Source organism: Ochlerotatus camptorhynchus, unplaced genomic scaffold, assembly GCF_037179485.1.
Source record: "Ochlerotatus camptorhynchus isolate MF236.1 unplaced genomic scaffold, CSIRO-AGI_Acam_v1.1 ptg000165l, whole genome shotgun sequence".
NCBI lineage: Eukaryota > Metazoa > Arthropoda > Insecta > Diptera > Culicidae > Ochlerotatus > Ochlerotatus camptorhynchus.
In genome coordinates this window covers 162,073-174,449 of record NW_027040655.1, presented here as the reverse complement: position 1 = coordinate 174,449, position 12,377 = coordinate 162,073, and the positions used below count along the sequence as shown (strand labels likewise).

At 35.7% G+C, this 12,377-nt stretch overlaps 1 protein-coding gene across 4 annotated transcripts in view; it reads left to right on the top strand.

The window, feature by feature from the left end:
* The window catches only part of LOC135701495 (fibrous sheath CABYR-binding protein-like), a 292,932-nt gene that overhangs the window by 258,078 nt on the left and 22,477 nt on the right, over window positions 1-12,377 (top strand). The gene's annotated exons all lie outside the window — the stretch shown is intronic.

Sequence of the window (12,377 nt, the reverse complement as noted above, 5' to 3'; positions counted from 1 at the left end):
ACGACTAAATTTTCAATAGCGTCCAAATATATGCTTTAATACCGTCCCAATGACGGTTCATCTAGATAAAATTGATAAGTAGCAGATTTTTAGCGATGGGCCCAATCTTAGATCCATAGGCCAACATTAGAGCCGTTTCTCCTATAAAGGAAATCGGGAGAAACTTCCGCAGATGTCGTAAAAAAAAACCTGGGGTGGTTAAAAACGATTTAATAGAGTGTTCCAATGTAATTCTATGAAGCTTGCTGCAGAAGTTGGATGAACCTGAACTGCCTATAACCGCATATCAGTCCCATATGGATTTTCGTCAATTTCGAGATAACAACGCTATCCACTATCAATTGGCATCTACTTTCATATTATGTGATAAAACTATGGGCTTAGATCATGAAAAATATGAAAACAACATCAAGTCAGTTTGTCCCATCAAGCAAAGTAATCGCATATAAGTCCCATCCTGAAATTCAATCGTCCATAGTTCAAGTTAAAGTTCTGCTTTTCGAATTGCCATATTTTTCGTTGATATAACAGAACATGCAAGCTTCATTGTGACAGATTTTAACTTGAAAAAAATATCAATAAATTTACTATGATTTTAAAAAAATATTTACATGAGAATTGCACTTCGTAACTTCGACTGCCATTTTCTCAATGCCTACTTTTGCCATATGGGACTGATATGCGATTATAGGCAGTGAAGTCATAAGAAGCTACCACGGAAGCCAGAAGGACTTCTGGAAGTAGCTTCCGAAGAGATCTGTGAATAATATTCTTTCGTACGATTTTGACTTAATATATATATAGGGGAAATGGCTCTAAGATTGGGCCCATCGGTAAAAATCTGCTATTTATCAATTTTATCTAGATGAACGCATCATTGGGACGTACTAATGGATATTTTTGGTCACTATTGAAAATTTAGTCGATTGCTGAATTTATGTATGGGCCCAAATTAGGGGCATTTAGACCGACATTACATCCATTTCCCCTATATGTAATAATTTACGATTCTATCAGTGCTATCAGTTGTTCGACTTCTAGTTTTTTTGGATATGGATTAAATCTGATCTAGAATGCGTCAAATTAAAACAATTGAGATTCATCATTACGATGAGAGTCAAGAAAAACCTCCAAACCATGATAATATTTACATTCAAGGCTGTATGCTGATTCTGCGGTTAACGGTGCTGTAGTACTTGGCATTCAATAAAAAAAACCTGGACAACGACAAGGCGACGCCTGTGTGGGAAGCGTCTGAATACTACACTACATCTTGTCTTCAGCTACCAACAGGCAGCAGCCACATCCATTCCATGATTTTTATTTCTCTTTTGGCAAACTTTGCAAAGTTGTAGGTAACCCAATAACATTGCATTTTGATTTGAGAATCATGTTACGACCCCCAGCCTCTCCTCATTCCCGTTATCGGAACAAGTTGAACCCTCGAGCTTTGTTTCGCTCTTGCTTTCAATCATGCGTAAATATGGAATGAGAAGCTGTGAAACGCACATGTTACTGTTTGATAGATGATACACCGTGATTTTTTTTTTACTTCACGTGTAACTTGAAGTTGACTGACTTTTTGTGCGACGTCACGCAGCAAGCAGCATCAGAAGCAGCAACATTGAAATGTGACGCTTGATTGGGTACCACCTAATGTGCGGCGCAAAAATTCCTCTGATTGTAAAAATAGCAACCAAGTGCACCGATGTCTGCAAATTTCCTGGGAGATGGTACTTGGCTCTAATGTAGGTATACGACAAAATCGATTGACGATGGCAGGGCGTAATAAAACTTGTTGCACCAGAACCGGCAATCGATAGGTGCTGCTTTTTGGTTTTCGTCGCAAACTATTAACTGAGGTTTTGAATAACGATAGCGGTACCTTTTTCGAGTACATCTATGTACACACACTAAGAATTTTTTACAGGAGTCAGTATTTTTTTACTGGGTTTTTGAATTGCTGAAAAAGTCGGTAAAAATTCAAATGACCGTTATCCGTAAGGAATCAAAGTAATCGACCAATTTTATTTTCTATTATTAAATGGGGTCACCAGAACTAAGTATGTACAAGTTCAGAACAAATTTTCTCATTAATAAATTTTCCACAGATTTTTAAACTTTTACCGAACAGTTCCGCAATTCAAAAACTCGGTAAAACCGTACTGACTCGATTAGTGTGCATATATAAAAATGAAGTTCTGTCTGTCTGTCTGACTCTTATAGACTCGGAAACTACTGAACCGATCGGTGTGAAACTTTGTATGCAGGGGTTTTTTGGGCCGGGAAAGTTCGAGACCCCTACCCCTCTGTAAGGGGGAGGACTCCCATACAAATGAAACATAAATTTCAGCATAACTATTTTATTAAATTTTCGTTCATTTAGTTGCAAGCGTAGCAACGCTCGCACGGGGTTCAGCTAGTACTATATAAATTCTTGCAAACAAAACTTCGAACTCAACTCTCAACATCCCACTTCCCGAACGCGGCCTACAATGTTGTCGAGTACAATCCATCGGGATCCTAGCCCGTGTGTCGTTTTCTTTTCCAACCTTTCCTACACGAAAGAAAACAAATCAATTCCCACATGCACACTTCAGGAATGCGACTGTGCAGCGATTACCAGACACTTCACCTCCTCCGCCATCGCATCGATGATACTTTGCCGGTAATCACTTGGACCCCGTAGAACGGTTCAATGCTCAACTTGAACTACACTGCACTACTATTCTGCACTCTCAGTGGGCAGCATCCTACCCGTTTTTTTTTCGAATCACCGCATATATTTACGTTTGATACACATTACCTACCTATGCCTTTGCCTATAGTGAAGAGAAAGAGACAACCTTTTCCCTCGGTTGCGTTCAAGTGTGTAGCCTAGTGTGTATGTTGTTATGCGCGGGGGCGGCGCCCTGTAAAGCACACGCTCTTAATTGCTCTCAACGAGCTTATTGCTCTGCTGTTTGTTAGTCGAATCGATCTTTCCCTGATCAAATAAAGCGGATTTTCGTCGCGGCGGATTTTCGTCGCGGCGGATGATAGTTGTCGTGTTGTGCTTATTGAAAAAATAAGAGCCTCAGTTAGCTTCTCATATCCATACATGTCTTCGACTGTGGCGGTAGCAGCAGTGAAGAGACCTTCGGGGGAAGAAAGTTACCGGCCGGCAGCAGTGCTTATTTTATTTGATTTCGTGCGGAGGTAGAACTGGTATGACTTTCTTCTTGGGTGAATTGCATTTGTCAACTCGTAGGAAGTTGCACCGGTGCGGATTGAATCTGTCTGGAAGCGATGCAATATGAAAGTTTTACGATTTCAAGCGATATTTGATCTTTGCTGGATTTTTTGGTTACTATTGCCTGTATTATAAATTGTTTGGTTATTTCGGAGTAGCTTTTTAAGTTGCATAAGGGGGTACTTTATGTTATAACTATTATTGCAAGAAAAAATTCGCAATTTTGGACTCGTTTATAACCTAGAAGTTTTCAACTCATTAAACAACTGAAAAGCCAACCTCAAATAAGTTTATCACAGTCGATAGGAACCTTTAAGGTTCAATTCACTTTGATACATTTTCCAAAAAATCAAATGCAGCTTCTTTCGGCGCATCATTTCAGATTACAAAAAGCTCGCGTCATTCTATTCTTTTTGCTATCTTACACAAAATGATGCGCGCTTTTTTCAATTTGAAATGATGCGTCGGAAAAAACTGCATTTGAATTCCTCAAAAATGCATCAAAGTGAATGGAACCTTAAAGAGTGTTCCAGAAATTATAGGCACATCTAATGTTAAACGCCATTTCAAAATGGAAATCTACACAAGGAATTGAAGAATTTTAAGAACGAGTCTGAATAAATTGAGATAGGTGAAGTTCATTCCATTGGGTTCGGTACAATCTTCGAAACGTATCAGAAGGACCTAGAGAACAGATTTAGAGTAATGCAGGTGGATACTTCTACAGCAAGTCTGAAAAACATCTGTAACCATTATTATGTTTGCCATTACATCAGAAAGCATCAGAAGAGTTCAACAAACACATTTAGGAGGAGTTCCAAAACTGGTCGGTATGCCTTTTGAGGCAAGACATCATCGAAATATCGCATGATCTATATATAAGCGAAGTGGTTTCTTTCTACGATCTGAATGAATAGAATGCAAGTTGCACTGATTCTGAAGAGCAGCCCAGAAAACTATGATATTAATCTTCCGAATTTGCTGATCTATGTCTACTGGATATTTGTTCGAGGACTTCTGAGATTTTGCATTGATGTCTTTGATTGTGTTGTTTTAGCCAATTGGACTTCTCTTTGAGTTTCTCTCGATTTGTATTCGGCATTCTTTGATTTGAAGTATACTAAACTTACTCAGGAAGTTTTTTTTAAGTTGCCTTCAGGCTGCTGGTTGTGGAGGTTACCTGAATTTGCCCTGATATAAAGATTTGTTGATTGTTCGCCATTGCCTTTAACGCTCACATTTCTAGGCTAGGAATCCTATAGTCTTTTCTGAGCATATTTCAAGCTTGCTCCCAGGATGTTCGGTCTTTCAATAAGCTATAAATCCTCAGAGATTTTTAGGCTTCTTGGAAAGATCTCTGGTTTCGGAGATATGAACAAAATAGTGACATTTTGTAAATACTGTACTGTAACAGATTTTCCTAAGATCATAATAAAGTGCTACTCACTCACATATCTCAGAGAAGGCTAAACCGATTTGAGTGTATCATTTTGTTTGTAGGGTAGAGAACTACTTCGGCCTAATCGCCCATTTTGGGCCTATCAGGCAGAAAACTTCAAATAAATCCATGATTTCAGAGTTAAAAAGTCAATTATGCGTTTGGCACGATACTTTAGTTAATAAGCTACTGAACGAAGTCAATGAGAACGCATGGTATGAAGGTTTGCACCCATTATTCCCAAAAACAAAAGAAGCGCTCCGACCGAATCAATTTTTATCATCATCCGATAGGCCGAAGTGAATTCATTGGCGTTTCAATGCGTTAAACCGAGTTTAGAATCCGTAGGCCGAGTTTGGCGTCAAGAAGCAGTGTTAGACTTTTAACAATATCTCAACCATTTGTTTCTCTTTATCAAATCTTACGGTACGTACGGAAAGGTAAATAAATTTGGAAGCCGTCAGTAATAATAACATTCCGTTTGGTGCTAATCTGCGCTAGATTAAGAAAGACTAAGTGCGGGTTGTGCTTAATAGGCCGGAAATGGGGTAGTTAACCGTACTTGTATATTAAATTTCATCCCGATATGACCAAAATAGTTGCGCTAAAACAGAAATATTTATTTCTCGGCTATGGATGAACCGATTTGAGTGCATTTCCATTTTGTTTGTTTCAATTTTTTCCATAGAACCCTAATGAGTTTCATCTTAATCGGTCGTTTGTCCCGGATTTTGTTTGTCTATGTTAGGATCCTATTGAACTTCATCCTGATCGGATATTCGGTTATAATAACGTGAGATATGACCATGCAACCAGATTAATTCACCTAGCAGAGGGAATATAGTGAAAAAAAAAATGAATTTTTGGATCGACATTCTCCGATTTGTATGAAACTTATGAATGTATGAAAGTTTCATGCAAATCGGATAAGGTCATATTCAAAAGTTATTTTTTTTTTCCTATTTGGCCTGGAAGTGGAAAAATATATTGAAAAAACCAGGAATTTTATTTATTAATTTCAATGGCCACCATTCATTTAATGGTTAACACAATACTAGGGGGTAGTACCGGATTTAGTATCCGGGGAGCCCGGGATAGTTACCCTCAGGGGCCTCCATATTATTTGCTTTCGTAGTTTTTTTTTAATTTGGTAAATTGTGAAATTACCTGAAATATAAAAAAAAACTACATTTAGGCGCAACTAAATTTAAAAAATATATTTTTCATAATATCTGCTAAAAGCATATTTCGTACAAGAGCTTAGGGAACCCAAATTTAATAAGAATATCTCTTAGAAAGTTACTCGACAGTCATTTGAGGGGTTTCTCAATTTCACCCGCAATTACAATTTGAGATTTAAAAATTGTTCAAAAACCAAACAAAACATTCAATATAATAAATAACCATGAGGAACGATAGTGTCATCATAACCTATTTATTTTATAATTTTGATAATAAAATGAGTTTGTTAATTTACTTTAATGTAAGAAATAATTATTTTCCTTATTTGCGTTTTATGTGATCCATTTGCCCCGAATTACGGTATTCAATTTAGAGTTGCGTTTATTCTCTTTGTTTCAATAGTGTTCACGAGAATTCCATTTATTTTAAAGCAGAACCGAGATCTTCATCATAATTGAAAGCTTTAGGGAAGCTCCGAGAACATCAAGACAGATTGTAGGATTAAAGGCAGTTGAAGTTCAAGGAAATTGCAGAAACCTTAAAAAAGTTTCAAGAAAATTGCCTTAAAAAACCTTAAAAAAGAAGGTTCAGGGAATTATAAATATATTTCAGAAAATTTACCGGAACATTTGATCAATCGAGAGAAATTAAGGTAAGCATATAATAATATCAGGACTGTACTTTCCAAGAAAAATTAGTGATTTAAGGCAAAGTTCCTTGAGCGTTTATAAACTTATGGAAACTTTTAGAACTTGCGGGAGCTTAAATAAGTTCCTGAAATTTCAGAATAACTTCGATAACTTCACAGAAGTACAGAGATTGTCAGAAACATTTCGAGAAAGTCTATGGAACTTAAGGGAAGATCCGATAACTTCAGGAGCTTATACGAACATTTCGGGAGTATTTCAAAAAAGGTTAGTTAAGCTCCAAAAACAAAGTGAATTTCAGAGGAGTTCAGTTTCATTAGTTGCGCTAAATTAGCGGCAAATTTCAAGAAGTTCCCAGTTTTTCAGAGAACTTTAGAGATGTTAAGAAAATTATTTAAGGTTTTCACATAAGTGCAGGGCTGGTAGCAGGTCACTTTTTAGTGACTTGGTCACTATGTTGAAGCCAGTCACTAAAAAGTCACTTTTTACACCAAAAAGTCACTAAAGTCACTATTTCCCTAAAAATAGTCACTAAGTCACTTTTTCACAAAATGTTTAAATTGAGTACTAAGAAAGTACAGTAGTTTTAACAAAATATACATATCTGTTAAACAATTGAAAATTTTAACCATGGTGACCAGTGAACCGCAAAACGTTAGAACACCAGGAAAACTATTGGGAAATGCCTTCAATTTCGATTTAAAAGAGAATTTTAAAGGATTCTAGGGCAGACACCAAGATATATCAGAGAAGAATACCAAAGTACAGACTACGAAAGTCTCATGTAAAATAAAGTGTTCTGGGGACCGATTTCTTCATTTCCGCTTAAATCTTAAGCCAGGTTTACCTATATAGTTAAACTTGACTTAACACATACGAGCGTCGCTTTTGATTCTTGTTTAAATTATTAAAGAGACGCAAAATTCAGCTCCGAAACAATTTTGGAAATAATTCTAATGTAATTGAGAGTGCATTTTAACGAGAGTTCTGAGAATAATTCTATGATGATTGGATGAAGATTCTAGGTCCAATTATAATAAGAATTCAAAATTAGTTCTGAAATGGATCTGATTAAAATTCCATGAAAATCCCGTGAACTCCAAAGATGATGTCCGTGGATAGTTCTAAAAGAATTCTGGGGTGATTACTGACGATACTTTCAAGAGAATCTAAAGAGTTCGAAATAAATTCCGAGAATAATTCAAATGGAATCGCATTTTGAGGGTTCAGTCTCAAAGGAATTCTGAGAAGAGTTTCAAAGTTTGTGATGGGTTTTTGTTTTGAGAATTCTGAGGAAATACTATGGGGATTCTAAGGAAAATACGAATTGAATGCAAGGGAGAAGTCCAAGATTATTCTAAGCAGAAATTTATGAAACTTCTGAGGTGAATTGCATGGAAATTCTAAGGATGGATTTATGGAAGGAGTCTTCAGGGAGTTTCTAAAAGAATCAATAAAAAATCGAAAATAATCTACTTTAACTAATCATGTGTTATTACTTCATGCGTGAATTTAACGATTTACATAGTCGGAGATGCTTAACGTCAAATATCAGACTTAAAATGGAGATTTTATACGACCGAGGAGGAGATTCAATTATAGAGTTGATAGTTCCGTTATAGTACGGCAGTGTGAAAATTGTTTATCAAAGTAGAAAGCGAGCAAAGGACTACTTTGAGGAAGGTACGAATCGGGTAGTTGTTTACGTCAGATGGCCACTTGAGTGTGAAACAATCAATAGAACTGTTTCCGCACATCAGAGGTACATAAGCAAATCGGTGATCATCCCTGTTGCCAGTGGTGGCAGGGGGAAACACCCCTCACCATCCCTCATTAACGGATGAGCTTGGTAAAGGAGATGCTCTACCCGATTTGTACCTTCCTCAAAGTTATCCTTTGTTCGCTTTCTACTTTCTATAGACAAATTTTACACTGCCACACTATAACGGAACTATCAACTCCTTACTTTCATCTCCTCATCTATCGTATAAAATGTCCACTTTAATTCTGATATTTGATGTTAAGCGTTTCCAACTACAAAAATGATCTATTTCCAAGAATTTTTTTTATTGTTCTGCAAAGAATTCAAGAATGCAACATTATGTTTGTAAAAGCTTATTTGCCTCTAAGTTTAAGATAAGAGGACTTATTCTAAAAAAGTTCTTGAGATCATTCTGAAGAAATTCTGTGAAAATTTCATAGCAAATTATCAAAGTTGTCTACCTAGATATATCAAATATTTAGAGACTTCGAACGCAGAATCAAATTCAAGATCATAAAAATGGGAATTACTATTTGCGTGGATAATTGTCAACCCCCCCCCCCCCCCTAAACTGTCTACGTAGTTTATGGACAGCCCCTTAGAGAAATTGACAACATTGCGAGCATCAGGCTAGTTTCTCAAACTACAAAAGAGCACTTCAAGGCAGTTTAATTAACTTTAGGAATATTTTGGGAACTTTCAAGCTGTTCTGAAGACCTCAAAGTTGTCCATTACATATTCAACGGAGATTTCTCATGAAAATTCGCTTGAAATTCTCGTAATCTTACGCTCGTATTTTTCCGAATCTCCCGTGGAATTATTTAAAAATTCTCTTTAAAAAATATCACAAGAATATAGTTACAATACTTCTCGCAATTCCATTGAAATATTCCTAAAAATGTCGTTGGAACTATCCTTCGAACTAAATTTTCTTTTAATTTTCCTAGGAATTACCTTGAAATTCTCCTCAGTATGAAATCTTATGGAAAGATTATCATATTTTTCATTGAATTCATTTCAGATTTTTATTTTAATATCACTCCTTCCATTGGAACTTTACTCACATTGAAAGTCTCCTAAGAATTCATTTTGTTCGGCAATCTCTTCTGGAATTATTTTCCGAATTTTTTTAAAGATCTTCTGGAGTTATTCTCAGATTTAATTGTAATCCACCTTTTAGCATCCCCTTCACCACCTAAGTGTTCTCCAAAAAAATACGAGGACTTATGCTCCGATTTCGTCGTCTTTCACAAACTTCATGTAATCATCCTCAGAATGCCCTTGGAATTTTCCTCGGAAGTTCATTAAAATTTACTTTGAATTCAATTCCGGGTTTTCTTGAAATTCTATTCAAAACTATCTCAGGCTTCACATGAAACCTAAAATTATTTAGAATTACCATGAAAGCAGATTGCACTTGATATTTTTCACATAAAGAGGCTATAAAGTTCAATGTGTGAATGAAAATAACCAGGAATATTAAATGTTTTTATTTTAAAATGCATTATTTTCTTTGGAATATGTTTAGTAAGAAAACTTTAAAATTTCCTGAGTAATAATAAGATTCCCTGAGAATTTTCGGTTTTTCAGGTTTAGTCATAAACTTTATATTGAATCTTTCGCTTCAAAGGTTCCTATCGTACATATTTAAGTGTTGAGATTCTAATTGAATGAGTCTACATTTATTTGGTATGCCATCAGAACGACTAATTTTCATCCCTTAGGTCACTTTTTTACAACTATAAGTCACTATTTAATCACTTATTTCGTCAACATGGTCACTAAAATCACTATTTTGACAGCATTGATCGCTACCAGCACTGTATCTAGCGTGCAGTAATTTCTAGTACAGGAAGCCATCTACTATTTACCATACAATCCAGCATGCATCATATTTCAACTATTGCATACTTCACGGTGTAAATCGTTCAATTGTGCTCAATAAACATTTAAATGAAAACTTTCAACCATTAATGATATTACAAATATAATTTAACCATGTATGGTGGGAAAACCAAATGAAATACCATTTCAGTTCTTCACCAAGAATATTTAGAATGTCAAAACAAGACATTTAACATTAAGACACTATGGCTAGTTGTTTTAAAATTGTCTGATTGATTCTGTTTACTTCAGAGAGAATTTCTTCAAAGAAATTTTAATATTATTTTACAAACACTTGCTGGATGGCAATACTGAGCCAAATATAATTAAAGTGATTGATCCAAAGTATTCAGTAGTATCTAAATAGGACATTTGCATACTTAAACATCATTGCTATTTTTTTAAATTGCCATTATGTTTAAGTATTCAAATGTCTTCTAAATATAGAAGAACATTCACATGCAAAAACATGTTTTGTAAGTCATCATGGCATAAAGTTGGACTCAAAAAACCACAAAACATCGTCTTTTCGGTTTTGCTGAGAGTCCAATATTTTTTCATGTATCTCATCAAATATTTTTACATGTTATTTTTGTCAACAATCTAAGGATGAAACTGATTTTCTTGAAAACGTGTCGAAAATATTATTTTTTTTATTAAGGGGCGCTGAAAAAAAAATTGTTTTTTTGGTTTTTCTAAAAATATTAGATAAGTTATTCAGTCTAGAATAAATCAGTTATTTTCACCAATTCTTAAGAAAATTTTGGCTTAAATTTTTTTTTTCAAAATCATCGTTGCAAAAAAAAATCTCAAAAAATCGCAATAATCGACCTTAACTTATTTTTTTCATGATGTGATAGAAAACAAAATGGGCATGTATTTTTTTCAGGAATCTAAGGAAAACTGATTTTTTAGATTTTTTAAAGGGTAAATGTCGGCTTCGCCATTCACTGTTTTCGGCAACAACAAAATATACGGTAATTTCACTGTATTTTCTCACCAAAACACTTCGCTGAATGTATTCAAAGGATTCCTTAAAGTTTCAGCTTCAATATGATATGGTTTTATGGCTGAGCAATTGCATGTTTACAGCTTTTTCTTGAAATGAAACACACGCACTATAAAATGCTGCTGATTTCGAGTTGATGGTAATGGAACAGCAGATAAGAAAGCAGATCAAATGGAAATGTTGCCGAATAAAAAGAGGCTACCGACAATAGTTACACTCACCTGAGAAGCTTGGAGCGTTGTAGAAGTGCTTTTATACAGTTTTGGACAACTCTATCGATTGGAATGGATAAAGCAGCAGGCAGCAGCAGAATGTAAACATCCAAACGCGGCAAATGTGTGCGTTACATAGAGAAAAAGCCAAGAGAAGCGTGGACGATGCTTAGATTTGCCATAAATTTCCGTTTATAGGGGAAATGGCTCTAATGTTGGCCTATGGATCTAAGATTGGGCCCATCGCTTAAAATGCACGCGTCATTGGGACGGTACTAATGGATATTTTTTGTTGCTATTAAAAATTTAGTCGATTACTGAATTTATGTATGGGCCCAAATTAGGGACACTCAGGCCGACATTACATACATTTCCCCTATTTCCAATATTTTTATAAATTTCAAAAGGTGCCAGTACAACTGTTTTTTTTGCGGTGGGGAAGCTCACACACTTAGATTATTTTACAGGAGCTAGTATGTTTTACTGGGTTTTTTAATTGGCGCAAAACTCGGTAACAATTCAAATGAACGTTATTCGTAACGAATCAATGAAATTTTTCTAATTATATTTTTTATCATTAAATGGAGTTAACCGAACTAAGTCCATTCAAGTTTGGAATAAATTATCTCATTTTTGAATTTTCCACAGATTTTTAAATGTTTACCGAACAGTTCCGCAATTGAACCTTACTGACTGGATTTAGTGTGTACCAATTGAATGAGCGCAAATTAACGCCATTTTCTCCCGAAACACCCACTGGGCCCAAGTACCTACACAATATCACCTATTGTTGTCCCTTATTCGCCCCAACCAGGATCATTCTACCTACGTCGGTTTGATCGTTGGAGAACCTACTTCCGAACAAACGACGCAGCAACCACCAGCATCAAAAAGCGACTGCCAGCCTCTCTCATTCATCAGTTTTCCGAAGAACAACAACAACATCCACCACTTTAACGATGATGATGCCCAATGACGTCTTCGATATTGGGGGGCCAACACACCGTCGCA